This window comes from Bacillus rossius, chromosome 3, assembly GCF_032445375.1.
Source record: "Bacillus rossius redtenbacheri isolate Brsri chromosome 3, Brsri_v3, whole genome shotgun sequence".
Classification (NCBI taxonomy): domain Eukaryota; kingdom Metazoa; phylum Arthropoda; class Insecta; order Phasmatodea; family Bacillidae; genus Bacillus; species Bacillus rossius.
In genome coordinates this window covers 108,956,686-108,973,368 of record NC_086332.1, presented here as the reverse complement: position 1 = coordinate 108,973,368, position 16,683 = coordinate 108,956,686, and the positions used below count along the sequence as shown (strand labels likewise).

Sequence of the window (16,683 nt, the reverse complement as noted above, 5' to 3'; positions counted from 1 at the left end):
GAACAAAGTACGCAATGCAACTAATAGTAACAGTCCTTTATCAACATCTGGTAAAAAACGAAGTGATTGGCGAAAACACACTACCATAGTTGTGGATGATGTAAAAAAATTTATAAAAAATTTTTTTTTTGTGTGATTTATTATATGGGGTCTATATTTTTAGCTGTTTAAATTATTACATCCTTGCTTTATTTAGGAAGAGTCTCTTAGGCTCTAGCAGGGAAACCAACGTCTACGGATTCTCCGTAGTTCCTACGGACAGAGTATGTAAACTACGAATCTCCGGACGGTGTATGGCTGACTACGGATGCGCGGCAAATTAGTTAGTAGTCCTCTTTTTTGGCGTTCAGTAAATTTTTAATCGCCAGACAAAAATTATTCTGAGAGCCGTGTTCCTTGTTTTATGTATTTATTAATTACGTTGTATTCATTTGTTAGTGAAGAATGCGGACTACAGGCCAGGCATCGCGAAGATGTTTATTGCGTTCTTTGTTTTGTGTAGTTCACCTTCACAAGGCTGGCGCGCGCGCGTCGCTATCCGTGCAGCATTGCCATTAAAGTGATGCGTAGACGTACCGATGTTTCGGTACTCGTAGCAGTAGTTTCCAGGATGTTCTGTTACGTGCGTACCTGTCTTACGCGGTGAGCGTACCATACTCACTAAGCGATTAACTTACTTGCACTGTTGCCACGCGCGTCAGTTCGGGACATTGTTGTTTACACCCGGTTGCCAGTATTAGTTTGCCTTTGCGTTATCTGTTGAAATGTGGAACAGTGGTTGTTAAAATAAATTAGTCATGATATAAGGCGAAGTAAATATTCTACAACCATGTCGGGCGATGAATGCACGACCACGAAAAGACAAAAGGTCGCAGCGCAGCGGTTTCGGACTGAGTATGCACGCGAATGGCAATGTTTGAAAACCAGCGAGGTGTCGGAACATAGTGCTTTTTGTACCGTGTGTAATTGTGACTTTTCAGTCAAACATGGAGGCCGTGATGATTGCAGGCGACACATCGCTTCCAAGAAACACATCGAACTTGCGAAGGTTAAGGCGGGAACGAAATCATTAAGTTCGTTTTTTACCAAGACAGAGAATTCTCACAGCATCATGAATGCGGAAATGCTATTTACATGTTTTATAGTAGAACATAATTTACCACTATCATCAGCAGACCACGCCGGAGATTTATTTAGGGCCATGTTTCCGGACTCTACAATTGCTAAGAAATATGCATGTGCGCGTACTAAAACAACTGCAGTTCTCAAGTCGATGGCGCAAGATACAACACGCGATGTTGTTTCCATCCTGCAACATGGTAAGTTTTCCATGGCAACTGATGGCAGTACAGACCAAAATAGTGTTAAACTCTACCCCATTTTGGTCAGTTACTTTGACAGTTCTAAAGGAGAAATAGAAACTGCTTTGCTCTCCATTTTAGAAACAGACGACAACACTGGAAAAGGAATTTTCTCTGTTATTGATTCAGAGATGAAGGCAAAAAATATACCTTGGAAAAATTGTGTGGCATTTGGCAGTGACAATTGTAATACAATGTTAGGGCATTTGCGAGGAGTAGCATCCTTCTTGAAAACAGCAAATCCTAGCATAGTAGTTCAAGGTTGCGTGTGCCATTTATTGCATATTTGTGCCCAGAAGGCTGCAAAACAGTTGGGGAGTGACATCGAAACATTAGTTGTTGACATTTACTATTACCTTGAAAAAAGCTCAAAGAGGAAAAAGGAATTAGTTGCTTACCAAAAGCTGTGTGGTTTGAAAACACACAAAATTTTGAAATATGTTTCGACCCGCTGGCTGTCATTATTGGATGCTATTAACAGACTTTTGGAACAGTGGGATGCATTGTTAGAGTTGTTTGGTGTCGAAGATGAGTCAGTTAACGATAGCCATAATTCTCGTTTCTTAAGTGTAAGGAACATTTTAAAATCTCCTCTCACCAAGCTGTACTTTTTGTTTCTTAGTAGTGTATTACCCGCTTTCACTTCTTGCAATGTAAAGTTGCAATCTGAGGCTCCATCCATACACATTGTTAGCAGAGAACTGTTGGCCTTGTTCACAGATCTGTTGGTTCGTTTCATGAAACCAGATGCAGTTGTTTCAACTAATTCTGACATAACTGAGGTACAGTTAAAAAAACGGCATCAGAAATCAGATGAAAACCTTGTGATTGGAGCCAAAGCAAGAGTTTACTTAAGGGAAAATGAAGAAATACTTTCTACATCACAGTTGAAGTCATTTTATGAGTCTGTCAGAAATTTTTTTGTTGTAGCTTGTGACTATATGATTTCTAAACTGCCCATGAAGGATAAATTTTTGAAACACACTGAGATAGTGGATGTCAATCTTAAGAAAGAGAAGAACTTTTCATCTGTAGAGTATCTTGTGTCTCAATTTCCTGGGGTTGTCAATGAAAGTGAGATGGATGAAATAGAGCTTGAATTCAGTAGGTACCAGATTGACGAACTAAATCAAGAAATCCTAGGTTCACCAAAAATGGACGTATGTTGGGGAAAAATCTCCAAATTGGTAGATGCGAGTGGCAAAGGAGGGGTGCATAAGGAGGATTTATAAATTAACTTGTTGGCACACTGCTGAAATGAGACGATTTTGTAAATATGTGTGTGTATATAAGTTAAATGTATATAGACATTCCAGAAATGAGTGTACAACTTAAAAAAAAAAAAAAATAGTAGGCCTAGGCCTATTTCATAACTTTCGGAAATATGTGATCAGAAATTCCTGTTGAGGTGAGCTTGCAATTTTTTATTTATAATTTAGCCATAAATGAGATATTTTAGTTGTGAGTGCAGGTAAATGTAATGTACCATGTTTTAAGTGTTCTGATTTATTTGGTCTCTCATTGTGTTTGCATGTGCGTTGTATGTATACAAAAAAACAATTTTGGTCATTTGTGAGTTTTAGAGGGCAGATAGCACTTAAGGTGTTCATTGTTTTCTCTCTTTCCCTCAAGGCTACCAATGTGTATAATTTTTAACCTGAAATATTATAAAACAATAGCAAATTTCCAACTGGTAGTATATTTAATATTCAGATACAAAAACTGCGTAAATAGCAGTTTACACCTTGAAATTCAAATTTTTCCGGGGGTGGGTCTCCGGACCCCTCTCTTACAAAGTGTGGTCGATGATCCATTGGCGAGGAGGGGTGACTACTGATGAGACTACTCAGAAGTTGGCATCCCTGGCTCTAGCTTAAAGGAAGACATTTTGAAAGTTAAGTTTCGGTGGGTACACTGTAGTGATATCTTACATTTAAGGTTGAAACAACTTTCATTTTTTTTTAATGCAGTTAATTTTTTATGGACTTCATGCCATATGAACTGGGTTACTGTAATACAATTTCATTGTACATTAAATATTTTGGACCTACTTACCGACTAAAGTTATATTCTGTTTGTAAATATAGTGAAAGATTTATATCTCATGTCTAATGACAAGAAAGCTGTGTTTGGTATTATTTGTCTGTGATACAGAGAAATAGAATATGATGTAGGTTTCCAAATTATACATTTTGCAAATACTTATATGTAGTCTATGTCAGAGTGTCAATAATGCACCACTTCATAATCTGGGCATAACTTCTTGTAACTGTTAAATATGAGTAAAACAATTACTATTTTTAGCATTCTCTAAAAATTTTCCTCTATAATTGCTTAATGGCTTTAATCAAAAGCTTTTAAATAATGTTTTACTTACAAATAAACATTATTCCTAGGCTTAAACATTTTCTGTTTAAAAATATGTACCTACGTCTTTCGATAAGTCATCCATATATTATTACATTTTGTCAAATAAGTTAATTGACACTACAATTAAGTTATCAGTAATGGATATTATTTACAAATGCTACAAACACTAATGTTAGTTATTATCATAATTTGAAACTTAGGCATATAGAACCAAATATTAATTAAATATGTACATAGGTCCACTAAGTTTTCTGTTAGTGCAACAGGTACTTTGCAATGTTGCAAAAGTTTTGAAGGAAAAAAATAATAAGGAACCACAAAGACAAGTACATAAAATTCACTATCACCTTAAAATAAGCTTAATTAATAATACAAAGCAGCAAGTGTAAGAGGCCTGAACGGTAGAGCTAAATTTTATGATTGGTATGTGCGATACATAGTAGTGTATAAGAAATTGCATTTTTTTATAACTTTTTAATAATCAATGCATGGATGTGTTCATATAGTTGTGAATAAAAAGTTAATTAGTGTCCATAACTATTTGTCATTATTTGTTAAATAAGTAAAAGAAAGCTATGTTTACTGGCTCCACGTTTTCCACTACATTTGTTGTATATAGGAGGCTGATATAAAGCCAGCCCTATATCATTTGGAAGATAATAATGCAGTAAATGTAAACAATATTGATAACATTTTAATAAATAATATCACATATATACGTACTTAGTTCTTGACTGTTCATTTTTGTAACTTTGTCGCTAACTCTTCTTTGTGCTCTTTTTCTCTTAGCAGCACATGATAGAATCTGACAGAATCGTCACTGAAACAACTTAACTGGTACTGGTGTAGACATTGTGCAAGAAATAAAAATAGAAATGTGCAGCAAGCTGGTTGTTTATGTTTTGTTAACAATCAGCACCCTTTCTTCACCTCAGTGGCAGCTAGAATGAGTCAGCACTTAACTCTTGCACTAATAAGGGCAAAACTAAAAGAATTGTTTTAATGTAAAATACATTATTTTGTAATGTAAAACAAGGCACATGTTCTTCAATATTGACTGTTCATGTTATAAGTCATTATAACCCAATACATATAGAAACATAATGCATTCCTTTTTTTCTTTCTGTAGTCATCATGCTGGCACAAGTCATAGATGAAAAGGAACATAGAAACCTAATTAACTACAACTCAACTAACAAGTAGTAGTAACATTTTTTTGACTATACAACATGAGAAATAGGTAATTTATATCTAAAATTCACCCTTAATGTACTGGCTGATAAAATCAGCATTCACGCATGTTGAAAAAATTTCAAATCTAGCTCTGGAACACTAGGGCATACTCCATGGTACTTTTTTAACACTCTTTTGGCCCATGCTGAAAATAAAATTTAACTGTCTTGAAACATTTGTTGCATGAGAAATGTGTGGTCTAGTAAAGATGGCTCAATACAAAATTGATCCTATCAAATGTTAATTTGTTTTGTTTTATAATTGCCTCTTCTATCATAGGCTTGTGTACATTATTGTTGATGGTATCTGGCCTTACAATGAAGCATTCCAAGATTTGTTCTGTGTATCTTCTTTGGTTAACATGTATTGTTTTATATTTATTGTTTTTTTTCTTTTTCGTTAACATATCTTGTTCCAAAACATTCCTGTGTATCACTGATATATTTAATCCTGAATCACTTACTAAGCTTTTCCATCATTTCTTTAATATTCAGCTTCATCTTTAGTGAACAAAACAATCATTAACAATGTAAAAATCAATGACACCATTTCTTTTCTTATAAATGCAGGGTTATTGTTTCAATCTCTTGCAAGTCCAAGTTCAAATATTTTGTTTTATTGTTTTTTTTTATTCCAAACCCTTGATGCTTGTTTCAACCCATGGATTGCTTCATTAACCTTACAAACTGTGGCCATAGGCGGCATGGCCACTTGATTTTAGATTTATTTTAATTAATTTTGAATTATGGCTGTTACGTAATTTTAGTTTTAATATTTGCCCCTTTCTTTTTTTTATAAAAGTATTGGTTTGTTATAAGTTTTGTAAATCTTATTTATAAATATGTTTTTATATTATGTTATTTTTTACGTTAATGGTTTAGTTTCTTAATATTTAATAATAACGCTTTGAACTTTTAATCAAAATACTGTGTGCGACGCTTCCCCGCTGTGAGCATGCAAATTGACTGTTCCAAGGCTATAAGGTGGTGGGGGAAATACGTCAAGGAGGGACAGAATGAGCTGTGCGGGAGTCGTCAGCTGATCGCCGTGTGGCGCGTGTGCGCTTCGGGCGTAACGGGCGCGATGATGGCTCGTGGTATTGGGCCGGGGCAAGCTCGCGAATACTTTTTAAATAAAATCAGCTGACGTGTATTGAGCATTGGGGAATACTTACGTTGTCACGGGTGCTGCCAAGAAGAAGAAGAGTTCACGCTACATTTTCCGTTGAATGCAGAGTTAATATGAAGCATTTAGCACCTCTGCTAAATTACAGCCCGCTAAACTCCGGGCCAGGAGGTCCGGGGTGTGATTCGACGTACATTGTTCATCCAAGTAAGTGATTCCGGCTCCAAACTTTTGCCCCTGTAACCCCGGGGCGTTGAGCAGCGCGCAAAATAATAATTTGAAAAAGATTAAGAATTTACGTGGAGTTATTAAGGCTGTTCCCAGACGGGTATCTGACTTGTGGTGGTGTGACACAAGGGGTGCCAACCACGACAAAACCTTGCCTTTGCAATCCTTTTGTTGTTTCATGAATATCTGCTCCTCCAAATCACCATAAAGAAAAGCTTTTATCAATTTAGATCCTGTTCTAACACATCTATCAAAAAGTCCTAGTTGTTGAATGGCTCACTAGAGGAGCAACTGTCTCTAAGTAATCACACCATACTCTTGACTGAACCCTCTTGCCACTAACCTAGCATTATACTTTGTGTTCCACAGTTTATGTATAGGCTTAAGTGCCCCACCTACCAGGGCGCCACATATGATGCACAGAGCTTCAGGAAATACCACACGTTTAACAACCGCTCCAGATATCAGAGTGGTATCTGTTTACAAAACTAATTTGAGAATATACTGTGAGAAAGGATGAGTAATTCTGTTTCCAAATTTTGTTTTTGGACTACATCTTCAGAAGAGTGAAAATGGCTTAAATAAATGTTTTCAGAATCATTTTAGCCATGAAATATTCGGTACAGATTCTTGTATGGAAGCTCTCAAGAGACTTGAACACCTTTATCTTCATTTCTCCACCATATAATGTTATGGTTACCACTCAAATCTCAGTGTTGCCTTATGCACGACGATAAGACTGCGCAGCAGTCCAGAACCTTGTGCTTAAGAGGCGACACCACACTAGTGGTACCAGCGATTATTACATTTACGATGGCCACATTTAAAGCTATTTCAGCCTATATAATCCACTAATATTTGTTGCTGTGGCCTCAACCTCTCCTTGTACACTAAAGTCACACTTGTACACTATAACTCAGAAAACATGATAACACCTCTTTCTACCATTCTGTAGACAGAATGTTTGATGAACTCTGTTGCACATATACCACTATGCTTATTTTGATAGCACCATTACTTTCATTCTGCTGTGCTACAAATTATCCATAACCTACCCCTAAGAGAATGTCATTGTTTGCAATCGTAACTTTTTTTGAGCAATGTTCATATACTATTCTAACCAGTCTTTCCTACTAGTTATCTGGGTACTTTTGCCAGAATAGACATTCCAGTTTTTGTACTCATGTTTGTCTATAGTACTGCAAATAATGAGGTTTCAGAAAGATTAGAACCAACATTCTTTGCTACATTGTTTACTAATTTTTTTTACAATGACTGATTTGATAATTGTATTGGAGCTCTCTAGTACCATAACCATGGAGTCCTATTTTTCTGTAAAGATACTGAGCATGATGATGCAAACAAATTAATCATCTTCAGGAGCACTGATGTCTGCAAGTGTTTATACTGATGACATTTACTTGATTAACATGGTCTTCCATGTTTCTATGACTACACAACTTCATACTGAACAAGGTTTTTGCTTTTGTCTTCATATGTCTTCTTGATGTATTCCATTCCTCTTGTGCTGTTTTAGCAGAAAGTATTACAATTAAGAATATTTTGGCTTCCAAACATTATTATTGTAAATGCCTTACAGTTTTTCTGTAGTAGGTAGAGTACTTGTGCCTAGCAAAGTTGTGGGTGACATTAAAAAAAATTCTTCATCTCTAAAACACACTAATTCAAATAAACATGTGCTCTAGGTCCATAAACTACTTAAAATACTTAATACTTGGCAGCACTGTGTTAATATGAATACATAAAGCTAAGATAGAGCTTCATGAATGCAACATTACACTGGGATTCACATGCTCATGATTAATGTGAATTATGTAATGGTTTTACACTTTGGATAGCTTACGCATTGTGAAAGACTTTACTTGCGGCTTAGAATTCCTGTTTACTTGTCTGAGTTAGAAATGAAGTCGTGTTGTGCAGTAGAATTTTATAATAAACTTTAGCAATTCCTCTTCGTGATAAACACAGCCCAAACTTTGTGTATTTATTTTGGCTGTGACCTCTCTGATAATATGTAATAAATGGTCGGCACTAAGTTTGTCAGGTTTTAATGTGTTTTGCACAGTTGTTTCTATTTCACAAAGGAAACAATTAAATTACCTTGGTTACGAAGATCAATTACCAAACCATATTATGAAAAATACTGATCGTCAGATTTTCCAATTAGAGAATCATTGCAAGCAGAGCACTGATATCTGCTTTTAATCTTACGTTCAACATAGCCAGCAATGTAGAAAACAATATCATTTATATGTGATGCTACGTAGTCATGGTCAATTAGGCATGAGTTGTGTACTCCGAAAGTGACATGTGACTGACTGGATTGTAGCCATTTGTCCAGCTCTTCATCAATTACATTTGGTTTATTTATCTCAACGTTAGCAATGTCTTCCAGTGTCGTCAATACTTGTAACTGAGTCTCAGTGTCAGTTGGACAATTTCCATGTTTGGATGGTTTTGCCAAATTGTATACGATAGTCTTGTTGAAAATAGAAATTCTCTGGTGCTGGGATGGATATTAACACCATTGCACTGCCGTATCAAACCAAAGAAGTGCTGCAAAAAGTGACAAAAACAGGTTATCAGCATTATTATTTTGTGATGTGTTACTTAAGATACACAAGTTTTATGTGTATGTTGCAGAACTATAAGAATTACCTATTAGGTATTAAAATAGAAACGGGACAAAACAAAACAATTCAAATTTTCAACCACTTGGCTGCCTTCATAAGAGTGAAGAATACACCATTTAGATATGTGTAAAGGTTTTAAGTAGGATTTGTTATATTTCATTTACTTAATTATTATGCTGTAAGTGATGGCCTCAATTTAATTATCTTATTTAAATTGAAATCTCATTGCAAAGTACCACACTTAATTGAAACATATAATTCTATATCCATGTAATATGTTTTAAAATTGTGAACTTTTTTAATGAAGTACCAAAGCTGTGTTTTTTATGTTTCAATGGAATTTCACTGAAGTCAAAACACATGTTTTAGAGAAGTAATATAAGCAATTGTAACTATCACGTTTTAAAATTACTAGCCGATTGTTTTTAAATATATTAAATTGTGCTGGAAAAATCAGTGAAATAATATGTGTATTTGTATTACTAAGCTTGCACTAGAATTAATTTGTCCCTTGGCATGTAGTGTCTCTTGCTCCTGCCCTCTCTGTCGTCGCCAGGTGCTCAGAGGCAGGGAATGCCACAATTGATATGTCCATAAATTTGTCCCTATTTTTCATTTTCAACAAAGATTACTTTCCTGCATTTCATAACATTTTTTCTGAGGTCCCAAATATAGTTATTGAAAATTTTATAAGGCAAAAAAAAATAAATTCCAATTGCAATATTGAACTTTTCCTATAGACATCACATAAGGATTAGTTAATTAGCTATTATTTGCTTTAAAAAATCAGCAATGAATGTTTTTTAAATAATAAATACCTCCAATATGTTTTGGTTGACCTTTGATGTGAGAAGGTAACGAAAGCCAATAGAATTAAGTGTATGTGACAACTCAATGATTGATGTTATCGTTACTCTTATTCCACAGGCTGTTGATGGTGAAAGAAACAATTCTGGCTGATTGTGGATAATTCCCACGTGTCAATATACTCCAAGAAACCAAGAAGTGTCTTCATAAGAAATAAAGAATCATTAAGTATTTTTCATGTTTCAATACAGGAAAATCTTTATTTTTGTTAAGTGCAGTTTTTGAATAGAAGCAAATATTTCTTTTAATGTTAAATTATTACTGTATTGTTTTCATATCAGATATTATAAAAATTAACTAAACAAATAATTCTGATTAGCCTATTTGTTATGTACAGACATAATATTGAAATATTTCAAAATTTAGAGTTTTACCTTTTCATCATCTGATCCAACATTCAGGCCTTTCCATGGTTTCATGCCTTTCCATGGTTTGTTGTTGTCTAGTATGGAATAAACTTGTGCAACTTTTTCTATGTAATTTACAGTTCCAGAAATATTTTCTAGACCAGGCTTGTTACTGTAAAACTTCAAAGCTGCAGCTGTTTCCATGCTGAAAAGCTAAAATCATGAAAATTTCATTATAATTTTTATGAAATTAAATATATAGTACATAAATATATTATCACATATATATAAAACACATCAAAATAGACCAAAATATAGCTACATACATGATAGAAATATAATGAAAAGAATACAATAATTGTTATACACACAGTATAAATGAGCGTATAAAAATACATTTGTGCCTACTTCCATTTATCTACCGTTTAATTTGGCCATGGAACCTTTCTGGCTTCGCTAAAATATTCTGCATATCTGTCTCTGTTTTCTAAGGCATATAAACAGGGTGTCTACCAAATCCCAAAAGCAAAAATCAGTGACTTTTTGGGACCTTTTAAAAAATTTTTATGACCGAAAATTTTAATATATATTATGCATTAGACTCTTTTGAAATAGAGTACACAAAAATTTTTCAAGGTTAGGCTGGAGACACACTATCCGTTTTCCCGGGACCCGTTTTCCGGGTCCTTCTAAGCGGGAAGCTCATGTACTGTTGCTTTTAATGGGGGAGGCCACACTGTCCTTGAAAACAGGTAGCAACGGGAAGCGCCGGGACAATGCTGTCGGTCGTCCCGTCGCCGGGATGACGGGACGGGACGGGAGACAATAACACACGCATTCCAGTGGGTGAGGCTACACTGTCCGGTCGTGCGGGTCCCGTTTTGCTTGAAGTCCGTAGCTCGAGGAGACCATGTTTGATACTGATCATTTTATACAGCTAATTGAAGACCATACCGGTGTCTGGGACATGGCATCCAAAAAGTATATGGACCAAAATGAACGAGAAAAAAGTTGGGAAGAGATCGGAAAAGGAATGTGTGCAACGTGGGATGAATTGGGACCACAAGAAAAGCAACAACATGGTACGTGTATATATATTTATTATTTTTTAATGAATTATTCGTTTCACAGAACGAGATGGCACAACTGTAAAAATTTTTCTTTGCATTATGGAGGACGTTGGTTTGAAACACAGTTTGTGAATTCTAATTTCAGTTTTCTATAATTTTTATAGATCATGCCAAATCATTTTGTGAATTACCTCGATGTGTCGAAATGTGAAGCCGAAATGTGAAGCCCGCTAAGTATGCTATAAATTATTTTTAGTTAATGATGTTTCCCGATTTAAATTAAGTTACTTAACTTAGTAAATTGTAAATGACGATGTTTCAGATAGGCCGAATATAAACAATTGTTTCACATCATATTGAGCATTAGAATATTTTTGAAGTTTAGATATGCATCAATTTCTTATTATTCTGGTTTTACCTAACACTGACACTATTAGAACTTTGTTCGAGTGACTAGTTAAATAAAATGAATTAAGTTGATTAAGTTCAGTCTCATTTGCATATTTATTTACAACTATATTTACAGCACTAACTTACATGTTGTGTTTTCATATTTGTTTGTTTATTAAATTATGAAAATACGTGTAAAATTTATTCATGGTAAATTATTAACGTAACTAGCTAATAACCTGCGACTTCGTTCACACATTTTCTGAGTATTAATAAAATCTTACATATAAAATGCTTACATCCAACATTATTTGCTATATAGAAATATTTTTTTTTGAAAAAAATAATTTTATCCTTTTCCCCTGCTAAAAGAAGAAATCAGAAAATAAATATTAAAAGTTGTAATTCAAAGTGCTTGTTTTTATTCTTAATGTTTTACTTTTGGATCCAGAAGATTATGAATTATGCTTTTTTTTACCAAAAAAACTTTAGGCCTAGCATTCTTGAGGTGTGGAATTTCAAAATAAACTGAAAAAATGATTAATTTGTATTTTTTATCATAAATTTAAATCTTATTTAAGTAGTTTCGGTGATATTTAAAAGAACATAAATTACTTTCTTTTAAAATTATTAAAAGGAGAATTTAAAAAAAGCATAATCCTAATTATATTGGAAGTGTTATGAAATCTGAAATTAAAAACGTTTATTTCAAATTCATTAACCCTTCTTCGCCCACTTGGACCGAAATGTCCTGAAATAATGCAATTATAGTTGGTAGTAGTTATATGTGTGTTTATTATTTTTCCCAATAATAATTTAAAATGTTTGATCAGCTGCGGAGATATAAGTAGAAACATTTGAACCATAACTATCTTACTTTCGGCCCTTAGGATTTGAGTTTTAAAAACATAAAAATTTGTTGATAATTTTGTATTTTATTACAGCTACAACAAAATAAATAGCATAAAGGTTATTAAATTAGGAGATATCATCTATAATAATATTCAAAACAAACAATCCTTATACAACCTTAGAGATAACATACTTACCCCTTTATCACCCCTTAGGGGATGAAATTCGCGAAAATTTAAAATTGTTGCTGTTAGCTTTAATAAGTACATTATTATTGCCCAAAATCATTAAAAACACTTAATTTAATTCGGAGATATAATTATTTGTTTTTAAAACAAATTTACCCCTTTTTCACCCCTTAGGGGTTGAACTTTGAGAAATATAAAAATTGTGAATGACAGTCTTGATATGTTTATTATTTTTACTTAATATTTTTTTCTATGCTTTATTAGTTTGGTAGATATAATTAATTAACTTAAAACCATTTCACCCCTTTTTCACCCCTTTAGGGATAGATTTTTTTATTTAGACATAGCCTAGTTCCTTAGTTAGCAAAACAGCTTTCCAATAAAAAAAATTTCATCAAAATCCGTTCAGTAGTTTTCAATTGATGCTCAAACAAACAGACAAAAAATTTTTAAACTATGTTTTTGAGTTCTCCATAATGTAAATAGCCATTTGCAATAGTTTTTTCAAATTTTTATCCAATATACAGACTTTTTGCCTAGAACTGTTTTATAATAGTATAGATAAAACTGTGTTTGTTTATATTGTACTTACATGACAAAAGTAAATCATAACTACAATCTGCTTGCAAATCCAGGTAAAAAATACCAAACAAAAGTATTAAATATTACATTTAATTGTGCTTTGTACCAAAAATATTGCATAATGTTATATTTTTACCAAACATGGTCAACATTTTATGCATTAAACTACAGTGAGATTCCTGGAATTAAAACATACATTCCATAGGTTTTACATAATTGCACGTCGAAATACAGATACAGCTGCAACTCAGTTAGGCAAACATTGTGTTATTAGCTAAGTTTTATTTAAAAGAAACCGTAACAAAGTTATCATTCAGTATCCTACTACATTTTCAAACTGAACATCTTCAATTCTATAGTTTAACCCTATGTTGACCAACGATTATACGAAATCGATGGATTCTAAAGTAAAATTACTTGCGAACATTGCAATGAATTTAACATGCTAAAGTTAAATAATTTTTGCTAACGTAAAATTGAAATTGTTTTTGTTGAGCACCTTTTAAACTCTTATGCAAACTATTGACAAGTTAGGTTTGTGATTCTATAGATAACGTCGTTTAAAGTCCACAGCTCCATCGCCAACAAAATAGTCGGCAAAGAAGTCTCTAACTGTTCTTCGTTCATTTTGTTGCTCTCCTGTCCCAGCATTATTCACATCCTGAAAAGGATACGTTTTAGAGTCCTCGACATTGATACCGTCCCGTTTACGCGCGAAGTTGTGTAATATGCAACATGACTTTATAATGTCATCAACAAAATCAGGTTCCACGAGAATAGGAGTGTGGAAAATACGCCATTTATTGGCCAAAAGTCCAAAAGCACATTCTACTGAACGCCTACATCTTGACAGCCTATAGTTGAAAATACGTCGACGAGAATTGAGGTCGCGTGATGGAAAGGGCCTAAGAAGATTTTTGTTGATTTTGAAGGCTTCGTCTCCCACAAATACAAAGGGTTGAGGCTGCTCGTTTGTTGTGTTTGGCAAACACCTCGGTTTTGGAAGATTTAGTGTTCCTGAATATAACTTTTTCCCTAAAGGGCTGTCATGAAACACTGTCGAATCTCCTTCTTTGCCATACGCTCCAACGTCTATTGCAACAAAACGAAGATTCGCATCCGCAACAGCCATCAGTACAACGGAAAAATACTTCTTGTAGTTGTAGAATAATGTGCCACGCTTCTTTGGATTTCGGCACCTGATGTGTTTTCCGTCAACCGCACCAGCACAGTTAGGAAAATTCGTTTTCCTAAAAAATGTATCAGCTATTTCCAACCACATTTCTGTTGTAGGTTCAGGCATTTCCAATTCCTGAAGACAGGACCAGACAGCTCGGCATGTTGATCGCACTATAGCTGCAATAGTGCTCCTAGCGATGTAGAATTCAAATTGCAGTGCAGCAAAGTTTGTTCCAGTGGCCAAATACCTAAAAAAAAAAAAAAAAACATCATTATGTAAATTTTCTTTCTGAAACGACTGTTAGTTCCCAATAACACATATGAATTATAAATTTCAACAACATGGTCATCTATTGCAAAAAAATTTGATCAATTTACACATGTAAATTGTTGGTAATTTTACATTTTTATATTTATTTCAGAAAAATTTGTTTCTGTGATATTGTGCAATATGCAAAAATACTAAAAAATAAATATAGTTACACTTATTTATCATATTTTTACTCTATTGTAATGTAATATATTATTTCTTTTTCTGTTGCAGTGAAGGACTTAAAAAACAAATGGAGGCATATAAGGGATAGTTACTCCAAATTTGTAAATCAAGGAAAAACTGGTGATCCCGCGACTAAAAAAAAAAAAATATGTGTATGCTGATTCACTGGCTTTCCTACAACATACCGTGGTAAAACGAAGGTAAGATAGATTTCTTGATGGCGGACACATTTAAATAAATAATTAGACTGAATTTGTACATCCTAGATTGTTGTAGGCCTATACGTATGGAAATTTTTAATACCTTGCCATTGTTAAAAAGTATGCTTTTTATATATTCTTCATCAGTAATATTTTACATTTGGGCTTGGAGACCGTAGTTCGCTTTGAAAATTAATTTTGGGAAACATATTTTCTTAACATTTTAATGTAAGAAAATTGTATTTTTTAGACATATACGGCCTTTTCAGTTTTAAACTTAACACTGATTTGTGTTCAACACAATTCCAGGTTTTTGATTCAAAAATAAATGTCACTAATGTTAAAAATGCATAAATATGAGTTTTTTTTTTAAATTTTTCCTGGAGAAAGTTTTAACAATATTATATGATTTTGTCCTTTTTTCTGATAGAACTTCTGGAAACATCGATGTTAATGACGAAGAGGAAAATGAAAGCGAAGCAAGCAGCAGAGACGAGTGTGCTTATAGAAGTGGTGGCGAAGAGGAAAATGAATGTGACAGGTCATCGAAGGTAGGAGTGTCAGCGACTGCTAAGCGAAGCAAATCGGTAGTTACTGAATTTCAAAGAAGACTACTAGAAAAGTTAGAAAAACACAGCCCCGAAGAAGAAGATGGGGATAGAGCATTTCTGTTGTCACTGCTCCCCAATGTTAAGAAATTGAATGATGAAGAGAAACTTGAGTTTCGTTTGTACGCCCTACAATTTTTTCGTGACCTGAACCAGAAAAAGAAACAGACACTTAATCACAGCACTTCATCTATGTCTCATATCCCTGTCTATCATCCAGGCAGCCAGTTACCGTCACAGTTTTTACCTCCGTCAGCTGAAACCTTCCCTACATGCCAGCAGATCGCACCTTCTTATCAATACAGTCCATGCAATCAGCCTACCCTTCACTCAGCAATTTCGTCCTCTCTCCAGCAAAATTCAAACTCATAATGTTTATTTTTCTCTCTCTTTATAATTACAGTAAATTTGAATAACAAACTTTTGTATTTCAAACTCTTATTAAAGACAGAAATGAATTATTATTTTATATTTTACTGTTGCTTCTAAATTCAAATCCAATTGAATATTAAAGTAATTATTTTACAGTTAACGGATACAATTTTATTAACTCTTACCTTAGTGTGATTGTCAGTCTTTCCTCCGCACTTATTGGGTTTCTCATGTGTGTGTTCTGCTTTGTAACATGAGGTCTTATAATATTCAACAACTCATCAAAAGAAGACCTTGACATTCAATAATAATCAAAAAATTTCTTTTCGTGCTCCCGAATACTGTTGTAAAATGTTAAAAACCTCTGGCTGTTTTCACGATCACAATGAAATGGGTGCACCCAATATCGTCTTCCCACTGATTCTCGAAGACAACCATCCGCTTCTGACGCGCAAACAACTGCGAGCTTCGAAAACATGTCCGCACTGTTTGAATTCTGAGTTTCAACTGGTCCTGGCGAGCGGGAAAGTGTGGCCGGGCGAAGGTCATCCCGGCAAACGG

At 34.1% G+C, this 16,683-nt stretch overlaps 1 long non-coding RNA gene across 1 annotated transcript; it reads left to right on the top strand.

Moving 5' to 3' along the window:
• The first annotated feature begins 11,097 nt into the window (after positions 1–11,097).
• LOC134531124 (uncharacterized) lies at positions 11,098–16,195 on the top strand. The gene is made up of 3 exons (XR_010074941.1): positions 11,098–11,267; positions 14,991–15,142; positions 15,573–16,195. It is a non-coding gene; the product is annotated as an uncharacterized LOC134531124 (long non-coding RNA).
• The last annotated feature ends 488 nt before the right edge of the window (positions 16,196–16,683 follow it).